The sequence below is a fragment of the Passer montanus genome, unplaced genomic scaffold (assembly GCF_014805655.1).
Source record: "Passer montanus isolate IOZ18808 unplaced genomic scaffold, ASM1480565v1 scaffold42, whole genome shotgun sequence".
NCBI classification, from domain to species: domain Eukaryota; kingdom Metazoa; phylum Chordata; class Aves; order Passeriformes; family Passeridae; genus Passer; species Passer montanus.
In genome coordinates this window covers 3785489-3813441 of record NW_024369041.1, presented here as the reverse complement: position 1 = coordinate 3813441, position 27953 = coordinate 3785489, and the positions used below count along the sequence as shown (strand labels likewise).

Genomic DNA, 27953 nt, shown 5'->3' with positions numbered 1-27953 from the left:
TTTCTGAGAAGTGAATTCACTTTATAATTTCTATTCTTATTTGACTCTTTATTGTGGAAGATTTCAGGAATGCCTGAAATTTTCTGCTGAAAACTCTTGCATATAGGAGAACCACAAAAACATAAGAAGCGGAAAGCAAATCAATTTACACTACAACTTTTTGGATGCAGTGGCTTGGCAAAATGAGGTGTTAGGTTTCTCAGATGCTGCTGGCCTGAAGGGTAAACATTGCTGCAGTGTGTTCATTGGTGCTGCCTCAGTGAAGGGTAGGTTTCTTGGCTGAGGTGGTGCAAATATTGGCTTTATGTAGGAAGAAAGCAGCTCTAGATCTCCTGAAGTAGCTCTTGTGCTTCTAGGCACAAAAGTGCTGTTTTGATCTCAAGCTCCTTAGGTGAGCTTGCTTTGTCTTTGATGGCAGCCCTGCAGTTCTGCTGGGCCAGTTCTGGCTCCTGTTCCAGACACACAGTGCCCATCCCCAGGAATGTGCCAGGAGTGCCCTGGGGTTTTAATTCCTCAGGGAAAAGCTTCAGAGCAGAGCAAGGGGTTTGGAAGGAAAGCTCCCTGGGCAGGGAACAGCCAGGAGAAGCTGGCAGGAGCACAGGAGGTGATTTGTTGAGGGAAAGATGAGGGAAGGAGAGGTTTTCAAAGGGCAAGTACTTACAAAGATTAAATGTTACAGAGCTTGATCTGCAGCTGGTAAACAGGAAAATGCCAGGGTGATATTTCTGATGTGAATGTCTCTGCAGATTAACAGTAATTAAAGCTGGTCGTAGTCTGCTTGGGGCTTTATTTTCCCTCAGTGTCCACATGCTTAGCCATTAATGCTGAGAATCAAGTCTATTAATACCATTTAAAAATGTCTGTATATATTTTTTCCCCGTATGAAAACTCTAGTAGCTTATGGATCAAGTCTGTACTGTGTAAATCTAACTGCTCCGGTGACACTTCCTCTGTATTCATATTTCTTTTTAACTGCATCTCTCATTTATAATCCCATATATTTATGACAGATCATGCCTAAACTTCCCCATAAAAACCACTCAAAAATCAATAATATTAGCTAGACTGGTAACACAGTTACCAGTTGCAGACAACTGGTGTCTTGACCAAATTCACCTTTGCTGTAAAGATGATTAGGAACAGATTTTTTTTTTTCTGTTTGGTTGCTTGCCTTTTTTTTCTCCTTTTCCCTTCTTTTGCCTCTTTTTTCCTTTTTCCAAGAATATTTGCATTGAGAAAGAACAAAGTGTTCTCTAGAAGATACTCTTTTTATGCAGGATGGCTTGTTTTTGGGAATACAGAATCCACAGAACTGCATGTTGGTTAAATGTGTGCAGAATTGTGCCCTGAACTTTCTCACTGAGCAGCGTGGGGATGAGTCCATCTCCTTGACCTGGGCTCTGATGTGAATCCAGCTGAGTGTTTCTCTATGTTCACTTTCTGCAAAGCATGAGAAAACAAGATTCTGCCATCCTGGGCACAGCTCTCTGTTTGTATACAACAAGCAGGCACAAGGCAGTTGCATCCAAGGCTGATTCCAGGGGCCAGGATTGCATCTTAAACCCCTGTATTAGCATAGCGTTGCATATGTATATATTCTAGCACCATCTAGCAGTTTTCCGAGGTAATGTCTGAAATAATAAAACATAAAATAATAAAACGGTGCTTAATCAAAGTTCACATGTAGCCTGGAAAGAAAACCCCACTGAGTTATCTTTGCTGCCCAAACTTATGTACAGATGTAGTCTTACTGCTAGGCTGGGACTGTTGGATCCCGTTTGTTTCCCCTTCAGGTGGCATTTGGAATCCAGCAGTCACAGTCTGCCTAAGCAGTTCTACTGATAAGCAAGCACAGAATTTGTACTTCTCAGGGTGTCTGTTTGGTCACTTTGCTGTCTTCTACCTGAGGGCTGTGAGCACATCAAATGGAAGCTCAAGTGCTGTTCTGAGCCCCAGCAGGGGGAAGCTGAGTTCCAGTGACTGAGTCCTTCCAGGAGGGGCAGTGGAGCCTTCCTGCAGCCCGTGTCCCTAATAAAGCTGTTGTGAGAGATGCAGATGGATGGCACACCTGGTCTGATGCACAGCTTTTCCTCCTTCCCTCAGGTGCTAGTCCTGTCCTACATGTGCAGTGGGGCTCGCTGCCAAGAGCTAAACTGGCAGGATTTAACCTCATAGAAGCAGTTTTAGCCTGTGAAGAATGTCAGTGTGCTCTCTGTGGATCAGAACCATTAGACCATAATTACCTGGTGCTGGGTCATGGCTGGGTGGGGAGGAAAGTCAGTGGGTTATTCACTTTAGGCAGTTCTGAACCAAAAAATAAGAAATGCACAAATCATTGCATGTGATGTGAAATGAGACCTATGGCAGATTAAAACCTGTGGATATTTTTTTAATTTTTTTTTTTTACTGAGCATATAATACCTCTGGGATCCATCCTGTTCTCACTGTGTGTAATAAAGTCAAGTAAAGGGCAGAGAGATAACTCAACTGTTGCTGGTATAAAAGGTTAGGATGTAAATGCTAGAAATACTAGGTTGTAAGATAAGGCTGTGTAAAGCACCAAGTATGGCTGTCTTTTTTTTTTTTTTTTTTTTTTTTTTGGAGGCGAGAGATAAACCCAATCAAAGAAACAGACCAAAAATTGCAGCTGCAAGTATCAGATTTAAAAATAAAGCTCAAAACATCATTTAAAAATAACTAATAAAACTAAATTCCTACTGGCTTGAAACAACCCACAGCCAAACAAACAAAAAGAGCAAATCACCAAAACAATAAAACAAAGCCCATCCAGGCACGTTTTGGAATCTTTGTAAATCCCAGCTTCCTCCAGTTATTTCTAACAGGCAATTCAAAACCTCAGCAGTTGTTCTGATGAGCCTTTAAATCACTGAGCCCTTATCAGTGCAGAGTAGAATAACTTTTCCTCCAGCAGGCTTTTCCTGCTATTTCATTTGAATGCAGCAGGGCACAGCCCAGTGTCACTCCCCTGAGCTGTTTTATATTTGTGCCTCTCTGTGGGGTGGGGCAGGCTTTACTCTGCTTTTGTGGTCTTGTCTGCAGTCTGGCCCTCATCCTTATGGGTTTATCTGAAAAAGAAAGCACATTACAGGCGCTGTGCTCTGATCTGTTGGTCGTTATGGGTTATGTTAACAGGATTTTGGTTTTGAAGGAAGCTCTTTGGGTGTTTTCCTGCATTCCCCCAGTCAGTGGCTTGGTTGAGGGTTCAAGCTCAGAAAAAGTACGGCAATGTGTGTTCTGACAAAAAGTGGGGGTTATGTAGAGAGCATTAAGTTTTACTTCTCTAGAAGTGGTAGTAGCAGACAGAGGAACTTTGTTGAGCTTTGTCCTTTGGGCCAATGTTAACAGGATTTTGGTTTTGAAGGAAGCTCTTTGCGTGTTTTCCTGCATTCTCCCAGTCAGTGGCTTGGGTGAAGGTGCAAGCTCAGATAAAATATGGCACTGTGTGTTTTGACAAAAAGGGGAGGGTATGTAGAGAGCATTAAGTTTTTCTTATCTAGAAGTGGTAGCAGCAGACAGAGGAACTTTGTTCAGCTTTGTCCTTTGGGCTGGGGTAGGAGCATCTGAGTGATGTCTCTGAACTTTTTCTCAGGCTGAATTGGGGTTATGTATTGAGGTAAGGACCTTAGGGCCTTACAGCCTTGAGCCTATCCCAAAATATGGGTTGTGATCCCATTCATCACTCCTTAAGGGAGAAAACTTCTCATACTTGACCTTATTATGCTGCTCTGTGTCCCTGTATTCCAACAAGTATCCAAGAGTTGCCTTTCCTAATGCATTGTCTGTCCTAAAGCAGTATCTTCTCATCAGTAGGAAGTGAAACTCAAAACCTTCTGCTTCAAAAACATCATCTGTGTTGTGCTTCCAAAGATCTCCTTACCTACTACTGCATCTTCCAAAATTGCTCAACCCCTCTAGATTTTATCTTGCTGTTACTTCTCTTAGTGCTAATGAAAATGTGGCAGGCTTCCAATTCCTAAATTCAAATAGTGTGGGTGACAGATGTCTTTTTTTCTCCTGTGGCATCTTACACAGAAAAATGAAAAATGTGTGTGTTAAATCTGAACAGGATTTTAAAACAGAAAGTCTGAAACGAGACAAAGCATCCTTTTGCTGTTGTTTCAGCTGCAGATTTCAAGTGTTCAGGTAGATAACCTGTCTAGTGGCACAGACAATGTGCTACTTTCTCACCTTCTACTCTGCAATTAACAGGAAAACCAAGGAGGCAGAGCAGACTCTGAGATTTTAAGTAGGAGCAATGAGTAGAATGAACACGAAGGAATGAGATTTTTCATGACAGAGTCTCACTGTGTAACCAACCACCTCTCTGCGTTGATGTAAAATCACTCTGTCAGCCTTCCCAGCTGTCTCTGCTCTCTATAGGTCCTGTTTTGGGTGCTGCCTGGTTTACCTTTGCTCTCCTCCAGCTTACCAGGGTGAGTTTCTAACAATGGGCTCAGTGCAGAGGAGGCGAGTCACTGGCCCATGTCAGTGGAGTAATTTTGAAAGGCTGGCAATTGGCATTATTACACTTGCATTACCCACTTGGACACATAATTACATGCAATCGGAAGATAGGTATGCAAATGAGAATAGAATAAAATTGTTTGGCCAATATTAGGAGAGATGCCTGTTAGTGAAGCAGTGACTTCCTCTGAGAGCTTTCTGTTTTGGATAGCACATTCAAGTCAGCTTTGGAAGCTTGGAAGGACAGAGAGAAACTGGAAGAGGAGATGGCACGGATCAATACAGGCATTTTCCTATGCAGACAGAAGATTCGCTGTTAAAATGGCCAAAGTAGATTTTTTTGAAGGTTTATTAATTACCCTGTGGTAGCTTAGTGTTGAGAAGTAAAGGAGCCACAGAGAAAATCCCATGGCAGAGGAGTGAGCTGATCCATTGCAAATAGCAGTGTTTATTAATTTTCATTCTGACATGAAAATGAAACAGAAGTAATGCATTTAGTGTCCAATACATCTGGGCCACAGCTTGGGGTAAAATGCTCTCTTATCACCTACTGAGCAGAAGTGAAAAGGCTCATCAGTGCTGCATTCTGAAGACATTGAGATGAACAGTTGCTGTGAGAGTGCACAGATGGCTGCACAGTATCTGAGAGTTACAGCTGCACTTCAGCCACCTGGGCTGCAGGGGAACCAGAGCCTGCCAGTGTGGGAGACAGCCTGGCCACAGAGGAGGGATGGTTAAAAGCTTGGGAATTCCGATTGGCACACGGGCACCAGAAGATCCATTAGAGTTCTGCCATGTGCCACAGGACTGTGGCTTCTGGTAGGGTTGGGACAGATTGATTTCTTTTGCATTAAAAAGATCGATCTTAGCATTTAGAAATGTTTTTCTTCCTGGGTTCGTGCTTCTCACTGGGTAAATAAAAGTAAGGATATGTGACAAACTTTTCTCTCCAGCTCTGCAAAAACAAAAGGAGCTGAAGAAGTTCTGGTACTTCTAATTTAATCTTGCACGAGACACAGATTTTATTCCTCTTGTTCCTAACAGATTTTATTGGTGGAAGAATTTAAAGAAAGGCTTTATTCTTACTCTAGTACAGCAGCTGCCATAAGTTTGGTGGTTATTGAAACAACAACTGCTTTCCAGTGATTTCCTGGAGATGTGAGGCTGGAAGGGAAGGCTGCAAGCGTGTGATCAGACCTGCCTCACAGCATGGACCAAAGGCTGTCTCCTAATAATCTCTGCAGGAAACCAAAATTTCTGTTTTGACTAGGTATTTCTCTAAAAAAGACAGACTTTTGAGTGCGCTGTTAATAATACAAGATAGGAATTGTGTTCTCTAGAGTGGAACACACAAATAGAGAGCTCTGGTTTCTCTGAATACTAGTGCAGAAGTTCTTGTGCAATGGGAGAGAGAAAAGTATGCAAAATAAGCATAAGGCCTAATTTAGTTCAGTTAGAGGTGAACACCTTTAGGCACATAGGTGGGGTTGTTGGAATTGATGGAATTATGTTTCTAAATAATATATTCTTCCAAGCCCAGCTGAGTGGGGTTTGGATGGTTGATTTGAAATATCTTCTTTGTGTGGGGAGGACACAAGCAAAGGGAATAATCTGAATTATGTTTTGGAGAGGAATGGTTCCTTCACACTAGTCCTTCTACTGATGCTTTCAAACTTAACTGAAATTTAATCAGTTGGTGTCAATTCACTTCTAAAGCCAGTTAAACTAAGACACATTTTTACTGATGGCTGTAGCTCAGACAAATTTGTTTAGCAAATGTGTGCTGTGCTGTTGCTGAGGGCATTGCTGTCCAGCACAGAGAAGACAAGTGCAGCTCTGTCAGTCCAGCAGCTCAAAGATGGGGTGATCACTGGGTGGGGTGACTTGCCCAGCCTGGTAAGATCTGCTGGAACCTCAGCCTCAGCTAAAAGCCATCAAGATAAGACCACTGTCAGTGGCCCACTTGCTCTCCAGCATCTGTTTCACAAAGGCTCTTCTGCAATATTTTATATGGATCTTTCAGGTGGTGGGATTAAAATGATTACTCATTTATTTTAAATATTGCATTCAGAACTGGAAATGAAAGGGAGACTTCAGATGTTCTCTCTCGTGTTTCGGGAAAAGAGCAATAATAAATTTTTCAAAGCTTTCCTTTTCTGACTGTTACTGCACCCCAGAAAAACCAAACCACATATCTCTTGTCTGGGACTGTCTAATTCTGAATTTTGATATGTGGCACAAATGTTCTGAGTTAGGTATTGATTTTAAAATCTTAGCAATAATTAAATGGGAACACAGACAATCTGTTCTCTGCTTTTTCTGTTTCATCTTGAAGTGGTTACTTCTAATTTTATTTAATCTTTGACTGGAGTTGTACTGCTTGGGAGAGGTAATGTGTGTCGTTCTTAAACTAATGGCATAATAAATAAAATTAACTAATTACACAATTCTAGTTCCATTTCTACTACAGCAGTTAGGAGAAAAATAGCATCTTTCAACATTCTTTAAAAGGTGTTTCATCAAAGACTGATAAGCAAGTACTAGCAAACTGAGGCTGCTTAATCACATCATAAAAACACAGAGTTTCTAGATGTGTATGATAAACATACATTTCCAGATAATTGCATCATTTTAACATTAAAGTACCAATCAAGAAAGAGTAAATTGATTCAATCTCTTGTTCCTGTGAAACTGTCCAGAATGATGTTCATTGTCAGATATTTTGCAAATAGAGCCCACAGTGTATTTGAGTGTGATGCTACTTGCAAGTACTATTGTTGTTGTCTCAGTTTCTGTGGAAACAGAGGGGCAAATGTCATCGCCACTGCTACAGGGAAGACAACTGGATCCTTTAAAATTCTGCTATTCTGCCATGGTCTATTACCAAAGATCAAAGATTTGTCATGGTTAATGAATGTCTAGTGCAAAAAACTGGAGCTGGGTTAAAGCTATAGAGTAAAAGAAAACATTAATGATTTAGGGTTTTTTTTGTTTGTTTCTGGTATGGTGTATGGGAGACCCTAATTCCTGTTTGGTTTTTTCCCTTTAAGTGCTTGCAGTGTTTTGTGCTTCCTGGTTTTGTGGCTCTTTAGCTGTGGTTTCAGGTGCAAACTGAACCTCTGTCAGAGCACATCAACCATTGACCCTGTGACCAGAACCACTGACAAGGCTCTAAAGGAGATCACAGTGCAGAAATGGGCTCAATAGGACTGAGAAACAGCATACTTTCTGATAAGGTTAAGCCTCACAGATTTGTCAATTTTAATTTTTTAGTAGCTGAAAAAGAAATGGATGTGGGCATTCCCAATAATGCAGGTTACCTAAATATTGAAGATTTATCTTCACTAAAGCAGCTTCAAGAAAGAAGATGCCCACTGATTTGCCATAGGTTGCATGTCCTTGCTGTTGCATGGATAAAAAATTGGAAAGAACACAGAAATGGATAATCAGTTTTCAAGAGGAGAATGTTGTTATTAGAGATTGTATTTGAGTCAGTGCTAATTAACATATGGTCTTCAAGATAATTCTGAAAGTGGATGGAATAGACAGGAGATGGTTTGTTGACAGCCCTAAGAATGTCAGTATGTTAATGACCAAGGGCAACCTGAAATAAATGCAGAAAAATTCAGAGAAGTCATTGAGTGAAAGAAATGGCAGATGTAACTTTGTATAGATAAGTGCAAAGTGATGAATATAAGAGGAAAATAATCCCATCTGTACATATTAAAGAAATGGATTCTGAGCAGTTTCTTTCAGTTAGGATTCAGATTTTAGCACCCTGATGGATGGTATAGTGAAAAGATTAGCTCAGTTGTCATTACTCTCCTAAAATATATATAATGTGTTAGATATATTGTGGAAAGACAAGAACAAATCAAACCCATCCAGAATCCTATGCATACTCCTGGTTCCCTCTGCTTAATAGGTTTTGGGTACAGCTGGAAAAGTTACATAGGAAGGTAAAGGAGGTCCTGAAACCTCAGCACAATCATTGATAGAGAGAAAGAGCCTTTAGGGTAAAAAAGAGGTTGCTGAGAGGGAATACAACAGAGAGGCAGAAAGAGGGAAGAGTTTGATCTTTTATTCCCCCTCCTCCAATAGGAAAATTAAGGGATAGCAAATGAAGCCAGCAGTGGTCAGTTCAGCACTGATAAAAAGCAGAGTAGATTATAGAGCTTGCAGAATGCTCCCCATGCTAAAAGTTGACATGAGTTCAGAAAAGCAATGGGGCAATTCCTCTGAAGACTTGGAAATATCAAGACATTGTTTCTGGCTCCAGAACTCCCCTCACTGCAGTTTTCTGGAGACTAAAGGGATGCTTGGGGGAAATAGCACTACATTTGTCCTGAACATGTAGTGTGCCATACCCCACTGTCACACAGGCTGGGCTGGCTGCTGGACATAGGGGTGTTTGATCTGTTCTGTGGTTATATCTGGATGCATATGGAAAAAAAAAAAAGGAAAAGAAAGAAAAGATCCCTGTCTTCCTCTTTGTCCTTTCCTTTTGCAAAAAGTCCCTATATATCAAAGATGAAAAAAAAAAAAGCAAAGTCTTTGGCTTGTTTAAGGAGAACAGATTGTACAGCTTCTTATGCCAATTCCTATTTGAAGTGTTGCCAAACAGAGAACTGGAGGAACAATGGAAAAGGCTGTGTCCAATGATTTTTCTCCTTTAAAATACACATTTCTGAAAGCTTGTAAGCATTCCTGCTTTGCTGGCTATACTGGCAAATGCTATCTTTAATGGGTCGTGGATTAGTGTTTCATAAATTTAAGCTTAAAATTAAAACCTGAAAAGGTAATTTGTCCTATCTAACCCACAAGGGAATGGTGTTTTGTTCAGCCTGCTGGAGCAGCCTTTTTGTGAAAGCATAGCTAATCTGAAATACAATAAACTGTATTATTTCCCATTCCCTCTGCTAACCATTTTGTTAGGCTGTCCATCCTTTTTACATTTCTTAGCAGGCTATGAAAAAAGGGTTTAATTGCACAAAGGAGATCATTTGCACACAATTGCTTCTCCCAGGAAAATAAATTATTTCTAGTCTTCCCAATCATTTCTTTAAGCCTTTCTCCTCTGTGCATCAAGCCTTATGCACATGCTGGATTTGAGCTCCAGAGGTACCAGATCTCTTGGCCAGTGACCTTGGGTATGAGCAAGGTGTGTCTGCCCCTTGCTGCCTCCTGATCCTCTGGGGACCAAGCAGCAATTTCTTGTGCTGTGTCAGCACTGAGCAGGGAGTTTTTGCTAATGTGGCAGGGTGGTTCCTCTTCATCCTCAGCCAAGAAGGTATTCTGGGTCAGCTGGGGAAAATTCTCATCAGAGAGAGGCACCGGCAGAACAGAAGTTCTGCAGTGGTAGGAGAAGCCTGGTTTGCCATCAGATTTCAGAGGTATTTCCCTAATTCCCTGTGCTCGTTGGCATTTCTGTGAGACAGCTGTTCTCTAGCTCTCAGTTTATATTTTGTGATTTGGCTGGAGGAATCACTGCAAATGAAATAATGAAGAGCTAAACATTTGTCTTCGGTATTTCTAAGTTTGTAGAGCAAAGGAACGAGCTCAAGAAAGGCTGGGAATGGCTATAATTTATTGCCATTGTTATTATCTTTGCTTTCCAGACTCTGCAAACATTTGTCCTACCACAGGGACAGCCTGTCCCTGCCTTCTCCGAGCTGCTCTGTGGGATTTATGAATTTCATTAGAATTGATCCCACTTTCAGGGGGATTTCTTGTTTCTGTGAACAAGCAGGAGTGCTTTCCAAGCTACCAAGCAACCAGTTTTAAGTGTGAAGAGGCTTTTGCCTGAAGATTTTACTCTTTCAGTTTTCCTCCATTTTCTTCATTTTTCTAGCTTCCTTTTGTGTTTTCCTTTACCTGTCTCTGACTCACAGAACACACAAGAGAGGCAGCTTTTAAAACGCCTGTATGTACTTAAAATTACATGCAGGCATTACTTTTACACAGAATTTTTAGCTGTATTTCAACAATGAAATAATAGAATGAAAAAAAGGAGTGGGAGAAAAGGTTGTCAAGTTTTGCTGCTGAAGCTGATTACACCTTATGTTTGGGTAATTTGTTGCAGTCTAAGAAGGCTGGAATGGACATTTTATGGTGGTGTTTTTATTTTTTTTCCCTTCATGTGCACATAGTTGATTTCAATGACTGCAAGGGTAATTATTTCTTTGTTTGCCAGGAACGTTCAAATTGCCATGGTTTCCACAGAAAATGTGTTCAGACTCCCTGAAAGTAAGTACACAATAGGCTGTTACAGCTGCCTTTTCTACTGGAATTATTTTAAGCAGAAGTGATGCAGAGCAATTAACCCTTTGTGCTTCGTCCACATCATAGTCTCAATCAATGGGCACTTAGCATAATAAAAGGACAGGATGAGAAACTTCAAGAATCACTTCTGAAAAGTGTCTAGTTGAACTTCTGGGAAATTCAATGATAATAATCTTTCAATAGCATATTGGATTTCTCAGAGGGTTATCTCATGGATTACATCAATAAAAATACTTTATTTTCAACTCACTTTGAAAAATGTGGAGGTCAAGTTATAGCTTGGAAGATTGAGATGCAACACGTGCTGCTGGAGACAATTCTCTTGTAAGTGAAGACTTTGCTGTCTTGCCTGAAACCTGGCCAAATCACTGGCCTCCACCTAACTCTGCTAAAATCAACCCACCCTCTTCATCTGCCACACAGATAATTTCTGTTCCCTGAGAAAAGGATTTTACTCCCATTTGAGCAAATACCTTTCAATTGTTGTTTTTCACTTAAAAAAAAAAAAAGCCTGAGATGTTTCAATCCAGAGCTGAAAATGGTTTTGAAAATTTCCAAGTGTGTGCATTAGTGAACAGTCCTGAATTGGAGAGCATGAAAAACAGATGCTGAAATGCTCCTCTTCAGGGTTTTGAGGGAGGCAGAGAATCCTGTGCTCTGCACAGAATTACATCTGACCCTGGTTAAGTTTTCAGCCCAGGTTAACTTGAGATAATGGAGAGATTTCCATGATTGGGTTCGTGGGGATGGATGCAATATTTCCCTGCTTCTGGTACTGTAAATAAGCAAGTACCTGAAAGGCAGCAGAGCTCCCTGGAAAATCCATTTATCTTCAGTGTAGAAGTATCCTGATTTAAGGGATCCTAATTGAAAAATAATAAAGTATTTTTGAAATATGCTTTCCATTACATTTTAATCAGACCCCTAAACCTGCAAAATTTTCTGGTTTATTTGTTTTTAAACCATTTTATGATGCAAGCATCTGTAAAGAAACCTCCCTGTGATTGCACCTGCTCTATTGGGATCAAAACAGATTTCTTCTTATTTGGTTAATTTGCTGAATGCAAAGAGGGAACCTCTCATTTTCCCTACTTATTGGAAATCACTCAGGGTGTTGGTGGTTCACATTCTTATTTACACTTCAGTTTTCTAGAGCACATTTTTTACAGAAAAAGACTGAGTAAAGAAACACAAAGCCTGGTGGCTTGGCTGGAGTTTCTGCATTGTGTATACACGTGTTTAATATATTGACATTTTCACATCTGGTAACTGTAGACTTTAGGACTATGTTTGCTATGACAGAATTTCTATTTTGATAAAAGAAGAGCAATAAGTTTAATGAATAGGGGAGGAAACAATGGGCAGGAAATGCAGTTGCTTTTGACAAGCATTTATCTTTTTAAGCTGAGCACATTTTCTTCTGTGCATCTCAGTGCCTCAGAAAGCTCTGCAGTAAAATTTGGGGCTGCTTTGACTGGTGAGGGAGAGAATGGGAGCTGTATATTCATGGGCTCTGTCAAATTAAACTATTAAATTACTTGATTGAATGTAGTGCAATGAAAAAAAAATCTTTGAAAATCCTCTGTGCTATTACAGGGCAGGAAAATAGGGTTCTCTGCATTCAGTATTCCTGCCTCTTCCAATTTAACTAAATGTTGGCAAAATGTTTACTTGATATCTGAGATTGTTCTGTGTTGAGATTTAAATTCTGAGGCTGCTCCTGTTGATGCTGTTTCCTTAAAGACTTGAAATTCTGCTTGATAAACAAATCCCATTTACAGATCAGATGCCTCTTGCACTTGACTGCATCAGTGATTCAGATAATGACTTTGATAGGGGATTTATTGTGTTTTAATGTAACTTACTGCTGGGGATTCTTTTCCCTTCACGAGGTAATTCACACAGTGTAGTTATGGTAACTAATGTTGATTAGCTGTCAGGCAGGATCTTGGGTGATGCTGGTGGGAGTGGGTTAGGAGAGAGCTTCTGTAAGACTGTCTTGGGTCTCGCATTCCTTTGAGGGGGTTTGTGGTGTTTGGGTCAGTTTGCAGCAGTGATTAGGGCTTTCACCTGGGCAGCAAGAGATCCAAAAGGTCAAAAAGCCTGTGGTAAGGACTGCAACTGGATCCTAAATAATGCTACCTGTTCTTATCAGCTCTACTACAATGCACATGGTCTCTGGTTATGAAACTGAAGAGAAGGGTTTGGGCTTAGATGGAAAATTCAGTTTGTGCGGAAAAGCACTGAAAATATTAAACCTTTCTCATCAGAGCTAGTACTCTGCACCCAGAAAATTGGCTTGAATTGTAAGCAATAATAACTCCAGGCAAATCCTGGGAAGAGATGGCTCAGTGGGACCTCATAAAGGTGTGCAGGCAGGATATCAAGAAGATGGAGCCAGGCCATTTGTGCCTGGAAAGATGGAGGCTGGAGCCATGGGAAAAAGAAAGGCATGCAAGAAATTGCAGGTGCTGCTTGTCAGTGGAAGTGTCCCTGCTCTGGGGTCAGAGCTTGGCAGTCACTGTGGGGAGCAGCAGTGCAGGCACATCCATCCTTCATGGAGACAGCAGGAGAGCAGGCAGGGGCAGGTCCTGTCCCTGTCTACCATGTGTGTCTTGGTGGAGGAGATAAAACCCACCAGGAGCTCGCCAAGGGAACTTAGTGCAGCATGAATTTCCAGGAATGCTCCTGATAAAGCCTTTGTACTGGTTTTCTATCCTGGGGCAGAATCAAAATGTGATTTATTGGTGCAGCACAGAGATATGTGCTTGGTGAGCCAGAGTTAGGTTGCTCTTGGTATGTGTTTGTTACCTGGCATGTGTTTTGCCAGACAGTCAGTGTTTTGCATTTGTATTTACCTGAATTTCTGCATTTTAGCTCACCTCCATTTTATTATCACAATAAAAATTAAGCTTTTCTGAATATTTTACTAACCCTGAATTGCCCATCTCTTTGCCAATTTTCCTTTGCTACATTCCTCTCTTGCGTCCTCTTTAGATTATTTGCTAATAGTTTAGGTATTATATTGCTACTTCATCTTCTAATTTCTAATTTTAGATCTCATTAGATTCTGTCTGGTTTTCTATTATTACTTTCCTTCTTCTCAAATAACCTTCTGCATTTTAGACCCCTTCCTTTATTTTGAAAGCAGCCTTAAAACAAATTCCATGTAATTTGGAGCATCTCAAAATTAATCACTACTCAGTGCTCTCAAAGTTGTGGCTGCTTTTCTTAAAGAAAAATGCTGCTCTAAGCAGCACTGGTGTTAGAGGAGGTTGGTAAGGATTCTTTTTTTTTTTTCCCTTCTTACAATTCTCATCAGAGGTTTGGATCTTGATGTTGGTAAGCGTTCCTTTTTTTTTTTTTTCCCTTCTTACGATTCTCATCAGAGGTTTGGATCTCACTGGCTATCACTGTTAGATGGGAGAAATACAACTAGAGCAGTGCAGGAAGGTTAATATCCTGAGAATTAGTCATCCAGCAGTAACATAACAGCTCAGATACACTCATGAGGTCTGAATATTCTGAAAGAGCTGTGCAAGCACCATGTTGTGAGTCATACATGCTATAAAACCCTAGGACAAGGTAAAGGATAAAGCTACTGATACATTCTGTCTGGGGCTGACACTTGCCAATGTGAGAATCTGAATAATCTCTGTCATTAGGCTTTGCAAAATGTAGTTGATGGTTGTTGTAGCCTTGATAGTTTAAAGATATAAGGGAGAAGCAGCATGGAGTGAGTGTCCTTTATCAGCCAAATGGGCAGGGAGGCAGTGGCTGTGCCAGCTGTGTCCATGGCTCCTGTTTGGATAGGAATTTGGGTATTTTATATCAAAATGTAGGGTAAAACAGGAATTGTGAGCTCCTCTGAAGTTCTGCTAGAACATTGTGCAGTGTCCCTCAAGAGGCACTTTGCTTTAATTACTTCTGCTGTGCTTGTCCCTCTGCACTAACTCATCTCTCCCTGTGTTTGCTGGTTAATGAAGAGCAGACACCAAACCTCCCAGCCCAGTGGATTTGGTTATACAGGAACACTTGTACCCTATAAACCTTCCTAATATTTGTGTGTCTGTCTTGCAGGGATTTACTGCAGGATAAAAACCTCTGTGGAGCAATAGCACCAGACAAACCTTGAATTTAATTTTATATATATATATAAAGATGCAGTGCTTTGATCCCCTGAATCAGCACTATCATGCAAGAGCAGCCTTGCAGACAATGAACAGAGAATGAGCAAAACCAGCAAAAACAGGCAAGTCAATAATGGCTGCATTTAATCTTTGATTCTGCAAATATGGCTCCAGTGAATGCCAATGGAAACTGTTTATACATGCAAACTCCATTAGAGACTCAGACTGCAGTACATTACCAAAGAAAGAGAGAATGTTTACTGGAAAGTGATCTAGAAAAGACAAATTAAAGTTTGTGATTTGTTTAGGGCTGTATAAACCAACTTAAGCAAGATTTTAAACCAAACAGCAACAACAAAAAACAACAACCCCAAAAAAAAAACCCCAACAAAAACCCAAATCAAACATGACAGCAAAATCCCACCAAAATAAGGGAGCAAATAACCTCCCCAGGCCTAAAATGGCTAGAATTGACCGTGAGTTGTCACTGAACATTGTAAAATTTCAGTTTTCCATTCATCATTCCTGTAGCTGCCTGCCCAGACAGGAATGGGAGCCATGAAACAGACTGACCCTGTGGAGAGAAGCAGAGCTGGGCTTGAGAGATGGAAACCAAGGGACATTTCTGACAAATAAATTCAGCAAAGCACCTGAAGGTACTGAAAGGCCAGAGAGGTGCCCCAGTAGTGCTGCTCATCAGAGTCCTGTTTTGTCTCTGTGCTCCATGTCCTCTGCTGGGAGGGTCACTGCACTTAGACACCTTTCTTTCCTTGCACGGCTTTTTGCACAGCAGCCACTTAACCATGCCAGGTGGATAAGAAAAGTCACTTTAAATGAACTGCTCTTTGCCTGAGGTGTGAGAATAACTCCAGCACCTCACAAGCAGATCAGTTTGTAGGTAGTTTGAAACTCATGATGGACTGGCAGGAAGGCTAGCTTCCATCTCCCCTCTCTATGGATTAATCTCTGAGCAAAGACTCACCACCTCTACACCTTTTTTTTTATTTTTATTTAAGGATCTGGAGCTTCCTATGCAAAATGCTCTAATTGTATTTTATAAAATAATAAGTTTTCACCTTGAAGCCAACAAATGCAGGAAAAAGCAGCCCAAGTGTACATTTTGAGTTGACAAGATAGCTGATTGTTTCATCTCCCACGAGTCCGTGTCTATTAAAGAACTTGTGTTTTGCTGTTCTTCTTTCAATTACAGAAATAATTCTCTCTCCCAGGCACAGAGTTTGAATCTTTTCCAGAGGTTTTTAATGACTTGAAAGCTGACAGAAATTACTTAACATTTTAAACTCTCTTTCCAAAGCCAAGAGGCTCTTTTAAGAGCCTGTAATATTTTTTATGGTCATGCTATATTGCCTCTTGATTGAAAAATACTCTGGAAATGGAAGAGGTAGGGAAAGAAGATGTAGGTAGTAAAGGAGACATCATTTTTTTGTATTTTCCTTGATTATAGAAGGGTTTTTATACTTTGGTACCTGAATAATTGAAAGAGAGTGGAACTGTGGGGAAGAGGAGGATCAGGACAAAACCTGCTGCAGCAGGCTGTGAATGTCAGTGAATACAAACTGTTCTTTGCTTGCTTTCCATGATTATATTGACAGTGGGCTGGAACTTTGCCCTTACAAAATGTATTGTGATATATGTAGCTACCCATTTTTTTTTTCAAGGACTTTTGGGGTTTTTTTGGCACCAGTTTGCAGAGGTTTTAGAATGAGAAGGAGTTCATATGCTGAAGTCCTGATCACTGTGAAAGAGCAAGGAAACAGGACATGAGGTACTGATGTAAGGTGGTGTGCCTGCCCTGCTCCAGAGGAATTCCAGGTTGTAACAACTAAAGGAGGCCTTTTCTCTGGAGGTTTGGTGGTGTTTTTGTCTTTCTTGGGTATCTCAAGCTGGTGGGCTTGTCTGCACTCAGCATCAGCCTGAGCTGGTAAATCTGTGTTGGTATCACCACACTCTCATGATTTTTTCTGCTGCCTTTCCTCCAGAGGTCCCAGTTTGCTCCTACAGCCAGATTGTCCAGGGTGGGAGTTGAGCTTGAGCTGGTGTTGATGAAGTGTCCTCTACCAACCTGAGTTAGATTTTTGTACTTCCAAAGCTCCCTGCAGAAGAGAGTGGGTTTTTGCATGTCTTGAACATTTCTGTGTCTTGTATGAATATTTTATAATCTCACTGAAATATGAGAAATAGCTTTGGGTGGTAATCTGCTGAATGGCATTTAAATATATAGATACTTTGTTGATATGGAGATTTATTCTATAAAACATTGTTCTGTGTGGATTTTTTTTTGCTAATATGAGTGGAAGGATACTGCCTGCTTAATCTGCTTTTATTACTAGAATTTAAGTTGTATTCTGAGATATCAAAGAGTTTTATCCCTGAAGTGTAAAATTCTGAATATGGCTCTTGCAATATGGAGATGTTTTTCAGGACTGATTCTTTGTGTGCTCAAGAAAATGCTAGCAACAAAAAATCTTGCTTTGAGACAAAACCATCAGAGGCTGTCTGTATGCTCATATTTTTTTCTGTTTGCTTTGCCTACTTACTTTAAGAGATGAGAAACTTTTTTTAGTTTTGATATTGGAGATTTATAACAACCCTGTAGACAGCTACCAAAAGAAAAAAAAAGAAAAGGAAAGCCTGAGCTGTAACATTTAAAAAGTGATGCCAGAGGAATGGCCTTATTTTTTTACCTCAGTGAATATCATGGTGTTTTTCTTTTCCCTTATTGTCTCAGTGATGCTTAGATTTGGAAATAATAATGATGCTTTGCTCTTACACAGTGCTTTTGTCCATACATCTCAGAGAAGGTTATACAAAAAAAGGTTGGTGTTATTGCCCTGTTTCAAGATGGAGAAACATTGAGGTGAATTGAGTTCCTGAAGGTTATCCAATGTGAGAGATTTCTGTCAGTGCCATTTTTCATCAGGAAAAGCTGATTCACTGAAACTAAAACCTTTCATGGAAATTCATTAGTGTCCAGGAAACTCTGCATCTCCAGAAGCTGAGGGAAATGTCACATGCTGGAGCAAGGAGCAGCTAGGAACCTGGTGACAAGGGCATCTGGTGTGACAGGGAGACCTGTGAGGTTTCACTTTTGGACCTGCGGTGGAAAGGGATTTCAGTCTGTCCCTCTCAAGGGAATATCCCTGTCTGTAGATGTGGAATGCTGCTTAGTCATCCCCCCTGGTCACAGCACAGCCTTTCTCAGACAGCTCAGCCAGCAGTGGGTCTGCTGAAGGGTTTCAGTCTTCCCAAATCTGCTTCCATGCTTGATCCTCGGTGGGGATTGGATTTTCTGTGCATCAAGGAGTGGACTTTACAGCTGTCATATCTTTAGTATGTAGGGAGCACATAAAAAAACCCCAACCCAGCTAAAAAATGTACAGCCAAGAAAACTCTCCTATGTTGCTGCCTTTTTTGAATGTGTTTGTATTTCTAATTTGGTAAGGGAAGGTTTTGGAGGAAAGGAAGGTGTGAGAACAGAAGGATAGATGGGCACAAACATACTGTAAGGTCAAATATGATATTTTCTTCAAGAACCCCAGGCAGAGTCATCAGAGGATATTGATTATACCATGACTCTTGTAGAAAACTTTGGAAACAACAACCAGCCAAATGTTCCACTTTTCAGTCCACTAACTCCACTGATGATCTTGGACAAGGGATCATGTTTACAAGCAGAGATGGTGGTGGCTTTTTGCCAAGGAAAAGCTGAAAATAAAAATCCAGACTGAACCTCTCAGGTTGAGTGTTTCACATGGAAAATTCAGTCAGACCAGAAAATACAAAGTTCAGCCTGGATGTAAAGTCACTATTGCATTTGATATATGTAAGCTTGAAGACAGAGAATTTCTTTTGCTCAAAAATACTGGGGCAGCCATTGAGCTTTGGGATAGGCAGCTTGACTCGACAAAGAACAAGATAAACAAAAAATAGCTACTTATTTTCAGTTATTTAGATTGAAATACTGAAGAAGGGTTTTATTTTTGCAAGTCTTTTAAGAAAGCATTGGCAGTCTCACATAAGAGAATTCTCCTCCAAGAATTTTTAGCAATAGGTGCCCATCACTGGAAAGTGCTGCTGACCCTCTCTACCTTTTAAGAGTTCCTTGCTACTACCTAAGTCAGTAATAAACTGCCCAAGATTCAGTATATAACAGTCCTCCTAACTGTGAACCTCATTATAACTTTTTTCCCCACTGAAAGTCCACCTCTTCCTCATTTTTGTCTTATATTTGTAAATCAATTCCTGTCATGGGAGGGTATTACACAAATTTTCAAAAAAAAGTAATTGTGCAGCTGCATTAATCAGAGGAGTAGTGTGCTGAAGGAAATGTCAGGCCTATTAGCTTGTCAGTGATCAGTGGCAGAAAAGCTGCTTTCAGCTAGTTTGCATTGTTTCTTTGACACTAATTAACAGATTTGCTACATTATAAATGATGATAAAAGGGAGAGGGGGGCAAGACCTTCAAGATGTGTGTTGCTGTGGTGGGAGTGGAACAACAGGTCTTGCACTAGTTTGCATTGTTTCTTTGACACTAATTAACAGATTTGCTACATTATAAATTATGATAAAAGGGAGAGGGGGCAAGACCTCAAGATGTGTGTTGCTGTGGTGGGAGTAGAACAACAGGTCTTGCATATGTGAGGATCTTTAAGATGGTTGTCCTGTGTCTCTTTTTTGGTCTGCAGTATGGGTGATTCTTAGGAAGTCAGAATGCTCAGCAAGTTATCAGGCAGGTGTCCCTCTCTGTTCAAGGAGGAGTTTTGGGCTGCCTGGACAGAGGGGGACAGCAGCAAGGGCTCAGACCAGGCTGTGGTTAAGCTGTGTAGTGGCATCTGACTGTGGTGTGCAAGCGGACACTGCCACAGGAGGGCTCAGCTGTGCCTGAGGAGCAGGCAGGAGAATGCTCTTTCATTCATCTCACCCAGCCTCAGCCCTGTGTGGATGGCCTGTCCAGTGTGTGCAAAATGCTGGCTGTAATCACCTTGTATAAGGAGACCACAAACCCTTCTGTGATCCTGGGCATTTCTATTACCAGAAAACACCTGAGAGAACCTGAGAGGCAAACTTTCCGCCCTTTATCCACCTTTGCAGTGGTTCATTCTCTAAGCAGCTGAAGGACAGAATCCTGCATGGATTTCTGAACCCTGTGAGGAAAGAGAAATTCATGAGCTGCTTGGGTTTAGTGAGTTATTAGGGAAGCTAGTCCACTGAGCACCTCATCCATCACGGGGCTCTTCCCTCAGCCACTGTTTAAACAAGATATCCACACACCATCTCCCCAGCACTTCATCCAGGAGTTCTCTCCCAGCAAAGCAGAAGAGATGCTTGGTGCTTTACTTGGCTGTGGGAGAAGGCAGTGGCTGCTCAAACCACAGCTGGACAGGAGCTCGTGCTGACAAACCAAACAGCTGTTTGCCAGAGGAGCTGCTAGATGAGAAAAAGCCACGTGGGTGGACTTCAAGGTGACTTAAAGTCAGAATTAGGAATGTACTTTAGAAAGATAATTGCAAAATACTTTGACCACTCATTTTGTGGCCATTCAGAGATCTCTCTTAATCAATGCTTCCCTTTCCAGACCCTCTGGTGTTTTCAACATGTGGGAAATGGTTCCAGAATGAAGACAAGGTATTTTTTGTTTTCTTTCATGGAGATACATACACACACATTGAAACTACAGAGTTCAGAGTTGAGGCAAATAATTTCGACAGTGAGAAAATCACAATTAAATTCTTCTATTGCCTCAGTTTGGACATTATTTTATGAATATTCCTTCAAAATGAGGAGTAACAATTTTGCTCATCATTACTGCTTACTTTTTAGATGTTGTGGATTCCTGTGGGATTACTTAAAGATAAGCAAGTATTTAATTGCTTTTGCTGGATAAGGATATTCTCAGGTCTGAAACTGCGCCTGAGCTATGACATGTACACAATGGCTGTTCCATTTTTCAATTAAATTACCCCATTTATTCTTCACACTGACAACTCATAAACCTACCATGAGTCACAAGAAGTTTCTGCCATTAAATTCCCCATTTTTCTGATACATTTCAGGGTGGAAATAGTTAGAAGTTGCATTACACATTACATATCTTGTAGTCTCTATAAAGGTAATTATGTTGAAAATCGATGGAAAATGAATAAAAATATTTTTTTATGAGTTCCTAATAAAGGACAGTACAAGCTGATACACAGTGGACCATAGCTGCTACCATAGTCCAGTAGGTGCTGAGTCAAGTTCTATAAGCTGTCCAGCAAGTGCTGCTCCTGATTGGATTGCATTCCCAAGCCCTGTCAGCAATCAAAGCTGAGCTTCCAGCTCGGCAGTTTCAGCCAAGCTCTCTCAGGGTCAGTTTTGTGACAGCCAGAGCATGGAGCCTCAGTGGCAGAAAAGCAGGTTTGACAACTTCCTCTGCTGCTGTCCCAGGAGGGGATTACCTGGTGACCCAGTGCCCTGCTCCTGCAGCTCTGGCTCCTCAGGTGGATGGAGGCTGATTCCTGGTAATCCCTGGTGAGCCTGCTGGGAGCGCAGGTTAGTCCTTTGCTCTCCAGGGGAATTTCAGATTTCCCTCAAGTACAGGGAGTTAAATCTACTGGCCATGACTGAAGGCAGCTCTTTGGGATAATGCACTGAAGTAAAACCAATCAGCTGCTGCTTCCTAGAATTCCAAATGGCACAGGATGTCTGCAGACCCAGCCTACCACCACCACTTGGGCTGCCCTGGCAGTGCCAGGCACCTCCTGCCAAGTGACATCAGGGAACTGGGCTGGTGGCTTTTGTCTCCCATGGAAAATGGCCAGAGTTCATGTCCAGGGGCCTGTGGCCCCCAGTGGGCTGTGGCCTCCCCCATCCCAGGGAGTTCTTGGGTTGCTGCCATGCTCACATATATCCCCTATAATGGGTGTTGTTTCAGCAAATAGGCAGAGAAAACCTTTGGCTAACAGCTGCGTGGAATTAAGGGGCAGATAAGGCACTGTCTTGCAGAGCAGCTCTGAAAATATCTCTGTTGTAAATGATGGCTTAACGTTTTGTTGAAAAACAATAAACATTTGTTGCTTTTTATTTGTCAGCCTTGCAGATTCAGCTCAGCTGTGGATGAGTGAGCTGGAGTCTGCTTACAGGTAGCTCCCAGGATCGTTAACTATTTGTGCTCTTCATTGAGAATCATGAACTGTTTCCTTGTCTTTGCTATTCCTGACACTTCACAGACCCTGAATCTAAGAAAACAAAGAGTTCTCAGTGCTGGCAATTAGGAAAAACGTCTTTACTTCTAAATTAGCAAGGTTGATTTGGAAGGCAGAGAAAGTAAACACATCCCTGCTTTTTCACAAGGTCAGCGTAGAGAGTCTAATCATGTTTTAATTTGGAGCAGTGTCTTTGGAGGGTGGCAGGTAACACCTCATGGTACAGTAAAGGGTGATTCCCTGTCGTCAATGGCTTTGACTTTAAAATAATCAGTGAATGCTTTTGTGAAGTCAGGAAATGAAATAAAAGTGAATAAACAGTAAAAGTCCTCTGTACCATAGCAATAATCTGTATTCCTTTCCCTTCCAGGGTAAGGAAGAATGCCTGTGGTAGTAGTATTTGCTCTCACTCACAGGTGCTGTGTTGCTGAATGAAATGAGAGCAGCTTTCAGAAAGTCTGTGTTTTGTTCCAGAGTGCTAAACTGCTTGTCAAATGATAAATCAACGACAAGATCTCCTGTACAACTGGCACAAATGTAAACTGCACTTCAGCAGTTTTTCTGTAATTCCAATGGATTGCATTACTGGTGAATTAAAGCTCAGCCTCTGCCAAGGTTTCAGTGGTGGCTTTGGCTCTCTGAGTACCAAGGAGACCAGTGGAAGCAGGAAATAAAATTCAGATACAGCCTGTTACTGAAAACACAGCAGAGCAGAAGAGGAACAAGGGGCAGGTGCACACTAGCATTCCTATTGTAAAAGGTATATTCTAGAGACCTCCTGCTAGTTAGACATATCAGAATATTAATAAGTCTCATGAAATGTCATGTCTGCTATGGATAAAGCATGGATAAGCAGCTAGTTTTTAAAATCTTAAAATGCTGAAGAAGAGTTGTAAGGAAGGTAAGAGATTTGCTGATACACTTCAGCTTTGTCTGCAGACAGTGTGGTTTTATTAAAATTAAAAATTATGTTAACTCTTTTAGGGCAAAGCACTGCAGTTTTTGTTTGCAGAGCTATCTAATAATTTGGTTTTTCTTTAGCTCAGAATGCCAATTCTGAGTGCCCTGATGGAGCCTGTCCTGAAAGCACTCTAAACATGATTCCCTGCTAAGGCATGCACCTTTCCAACTTGCCTTGCTTCTGCTAATAAGGAAAATAAGCTCTGTCCTCATGGCCAGGCTCTCAGCAGATCCACGAGCCAGGTAGTGATTTGGTGTCATCTCTTTGGCAAACAGTGGGAAACTGCTTTCATTAAATTCTCTTGAAGTCTTTATCCAGGGGAAGCAGCAGAAGCTCAGTTGCTCCTGTTCTTTTTAACGACAGGAGATGTTTTACCTGGGATAGTTGCTCAGATGATCTCCAGGTGCTGTTGGCCACCTGATGTGGCTGATCCTAATGATCCTGAACCATCCATCAGAGCAAGCAGCTGGTGATTCTGAGCCAGCACTGGCTGATGGAGCAGGGAAGGCTCTTCTCAGTTGCCACGTGTGTGCACATGCTGGAGCAATCGGTGTATTACTTTGGTAATAGAGACAATTAGCAAATAGCATTAAAAACTGTTAAAGCATTAATGTATTTACCTTCTTTGCCATATTTGTTTCTCAGTCAAACAGAAGGACCATCTGTGTAGAGGAAAGAAATGGGTAGGGTTAAACCTTGGGATCACAATTTTGGACAAGTTTCGACTGATTTTCCAAGTCAAAAAAATCCTTTTATATCTTTGCAGGCATTTTCTGTGGTGGACATCTTCAGTGAGTGTATTCTTTTTGAAGTTTTTGAGCATTCCAGTTGTCATGTGTCTCTCCTTAAATGCCTGGTTAGTATTTCTGTACATGTGTGAGTTTTTTGACAGTGTCCTAGACCTTGGATGCCTTTCCTTATGTAAAGTAACCTGAAGCACTCATCCTGAAGGAACAATCTGTATAGATTAATGGATTTCCTGAGTACCTACACGGTGTTCAGTTATAGATTAGCATTAGCTGATGGGCACATTGAAGTGTTATGTTGTGGTTTGGGCAGTTTTGTGTGGTTCTGTATTTCTCCCTGTCAATAGGAATGCCAATAATAGTAATTTAAGAAGAAAAAAGTGAATTTTTTTTTCTAGAGAGGACATAAATATTTCTGTAGGTAATGAGCTCCCCCAACATAAAAATTAATATTAAATTAGCACCCTGTCACTTATATGAGTGCAGACTTTGATGTCATAATTTATTAATTTCTTGGCTCACAGTTCAAGTCACTTAAAGTATCATTGATGGATTTTCTGCTGGAGCCTCTGCTTTTTGCCCTTCCTTCTGTTTGCTCTGAGCTCCTGTCTGGAATGATACCAGCAGAGATGTTCCCTTGGCACAGGTGCAAAGGTTTTTCAAGAATGCTCTTGATTGCCAAGTTTTTATCTTGCTCCTTTACTGCAGTACCTTTATTTTCACTGTAGGACAGCAGCTCAGGTGCCCAGCCCACTGGTGGGTGCAGCTGGTGCTGTGTGAGGCTTTCTCTGCCCACAGGGAACAGGGCTGTGAACCTGTGGAGGGTTCAGATCCCTCAGACACACTGGAAAATCCCAGTGATTGAAAGCACTTTTCCTCTGATCTCTACTTGGAGTAATATCTGCAAGTCTTTCAGTTTTCCTTGATTGATCTTCTCATTAGCCCCAATTTTCTTTCCATTGCATTGGTCAAGAGGATTGATCTTCATTCAAGAAGTGTGTCTGTGATATTGCTCCTCTGTATGAATGTGCAGCAGTGCATGTTCATTGAGTGCTATACAATTTCTGCATTCTGTATATGGATTATAAATAATTGTGCTGTTGTTCTGTGCACTCGCAGAGGTTTAAATCAGCACTATTATGAGCTGCATATTTTAATAATTTATATCTAAAAATACTTAGTGAAGGAAAGCTGGATGTGTAGCTGTATGAAAATCTACCTTTTGCCCATAATTTGTGGAAAGACAATAGTGATCATATTATAATGCACATATAACACCCAATGCCTTTATCTGGAGCTCAGCACTTTGCAGTAATCAGCCCCATGTTTCATCATGATTATGCCCTTGCAGCTTTCTCATCTCAATTTTTCTGTAACTAATATAATCCAAACTATATTATCCTATTAGGAGGCTAATTTTTTTTTTCCTCCAATGAGCAGCATGCACCTGTGTGCTTACCATGAGGGAAGCAGTGGAAGTGTTCTCCCTCTATTGTCTCAGTGTTCAAGGAGATAATTCAGGCTGTAAACAGGGAAGATGGAACTTGTTGAGTTAAAATGAGCACATTAATTCTTGAACAGAGCCCTGCTTTATGATTTTCCCCTTCATTACTCGTTTTACATACCTTGGCTGTGTCTGCAGTGGATGGGGAGAGGCAGCCTGGGAGTGTGATCTGGAGCATCACTCTCAGGCCCTGTTTGGAATAAACAGGCTGCTCCTTTGCACCAGCAAAGCTGGAGCACAGCCCCAGAGCTCAGTGGTGGCATCTGCAGACAGGCACAGCAGCTCCTGGGCGTGCTCAGGGTGGAGGGGAGAGAGAACAGTAAAGAGGAGCTGCTGTGATTTAAAAAGTGCTCCTAAATTACAGTGAGTAATGAATTGCCAGTCAGGCATAATGCCAGGGTTGAGCTGATGGGAACTCTCATCACAAGTAGCTATAAATGCAGCTGTGTTGTCAAAACTTGGAGGTGTCACACAGCCTTTTGAACAAGGAGTAGTGTGTTACAACAAAGCAGTTCTTTTTCTCTCCTTTCCCACCTCCAAGATTACATCTTTTCTGCTCCTTCAGAGCCAGGCAGCTGCAATCATTCTTTGCTATTTCCATCTACACATACCTAGTTAAACTTACAAAGAGAAATGATGCTTGGGAGGTCAGACTTGAGACAATTGAAAAAGTTGAAAGACAAAAATGTTAATTTTAGATAACATGATGTGCATGCTAGGGCAAGTGTGGCTCAGGTTTTCACAGCAGGACTCTGAAAATAGATCTTTTCCAGGTGTCTGAATAACCAGAGAAGCCATTGGAAGCCCAGTGTCAGGTTGGCAGATGACTCCTATAGTGTCTGCATTTATTCTTCATGTTTTTATGTGAATGTTTAAGCAATCCTAATCTTTGGGCTTCAGGATGTTTCTGTTATCAGGGCACAGTCTGCTCAGGTAAACCCGTGACTGAGAGACTGCAACACCCCTGTTGAAATTTCTGTGCTTGCAGTGGCCATCTGCTCTCTAGCTCTGTGTATGAAAACTTAATGTGGAGATGGAGCGGGTGCCTGAGGCAAAGAACTTCGGATGTTTTCACTTTGCAAATTGTTCAGAGAATTTGTTAAATACTTTCTTGAACACCCTTGGGAGCATGGATGGTGTTTGAATTTGTTCTGTGTATAACTTAAACACACATTTCAGCTGCAGCTTATAACCAACATGACATGGTGTGTTTGCTTGGTCAACAATGAGCAGGTTTTTTAAAAATTTCACCTTTCACAAACAGGACTAAGACTTAAAAGGACTGATACTGTTTTCCTTGCTTGCTGAGGTAGGAAAATTACAGCCAGGCTGTTGCCTTGTGAATTGGGCACCTGGTGCTGAAGGTTAAACCTGGAATCTGTTTCTCTGTATAATCCTAAGAAGTGGTCTTGAATTTTTTCCTCCCTGTCCTTTCCAGAGGTCAGTGTCCCAGTGCTGTAGAGAAAACCACCCTGGATTTTTCCTGTTGACCAAATTTATTGCCTTGGCTTGATTTTGCAAACCAGAGTTGTATGTCTGCAGCATCCTTCACATGACATTCCAGGTGAGTGTTCCTTGGGGCTTGAGAATAGCTGTGTCACCTAAGTAGAGTTCAGGTAAAAGACTCCTGAGTGCAATTGCTGGTTTCAAATTTGTTGTTTTCTAATAGGATTCATGTTCCTCAAATTTAACATGAATTCATGTTACCTCAAATTTATCTAGCAAAAGTGTGTGTGCCACTGAAAGTTTCAAGCTAAGGTTAATGAGAGCCTCATAAAAACTTGATGCATCAGCTCCTGAACAGGAAATTTCACCTTCAGAATCCAGGATCAAAAGCACCATAGAAATCATTGCTCTGATGTCTCTATTGAAAAGACAGTATCATTAGTGCATTTTTCTAAGTGCTAGTTCTCTCTAGTGTGCATTACCATTAAAACTTCCAGTACTAAAATCTATATTACTTTCCTTGTGAAATGAGGTTTCCCTCAGCGCCATCCCTGCTTGCTTGAACTGTGAATGATTGGCTCTGCATGGAGCACTTTGTAACCCTCCCCACGGAGGGAGGCACAGGAAAATAAGCATTACCATCAAGTCTGTTTTGCATACTGTAGCTGGGTGTAATTCCTGAGGCTGGGGCAGTCAGGCTCTGCTGACCCTGACTGCCCCACTGGGCTCTGGGCAGGTTTTGTGACAGTTTAAAAAAATGTAGTGTCAAAGGACTGCAGTTGTTGTTTCTGTTATACAAGATAGAGGAACAGGAAACTTCTATATAATATATACTCTGTTATTAAAATGTGTCCTTCTTTGAAGGACAATCACTTGAGGGCCTGTCCTTATGAAGTTATTAACTCATCATTTTCAGATTATTCTCTATGGATCCCTGTTGGTCTATTAGCTGCTGCTAAGAGATCTGAGAAAGGTAATTAAGGAAGGCAAGAATATTATTATTATTATGCTGACATTGGGGGATTCAAAGGGAAATACCTAAGGGTCTGCAAATCAGCAGAGCAGGAATGAAATTCTCTGAATGAGAATTTCTAGGGAATACATGGGCACACCCTGTGTTTTTTCAGGTCATTCTAATAAGAAATATTTCATCTGCCTCAGCAGATTTCAAATTTTGTAATCCCGTCATAGCTT

General features: G+C 41.1%; 1 long non-coding RNA gene across 2 annotated transcripts in view; it reads left to right on the top strand.

Moving 5' to 3' along the window:
• The window catches only part of LOC120507275, a 41932-nt gene that overhangs the window by 850 nt on the left and 13129 nt on the right, over positions 1–27953 (top strand). The window contains exons 2-4 of one of the 2 annotated variants that reach the window (XR_005628711.1): positions 10679–10731; positions 26752–26877; positions 27676–27732. This is a non-coding gene — a long non-coding RNA (uncharacterized LOC120507275). The remainder of the gene's footprint in view (positions 1–10678; positions 10732–26751; positions 26878–27675; positions 27733–27953) is intronic. The other variant, XR_005628712.1, reaches the window with a different exon arrangement.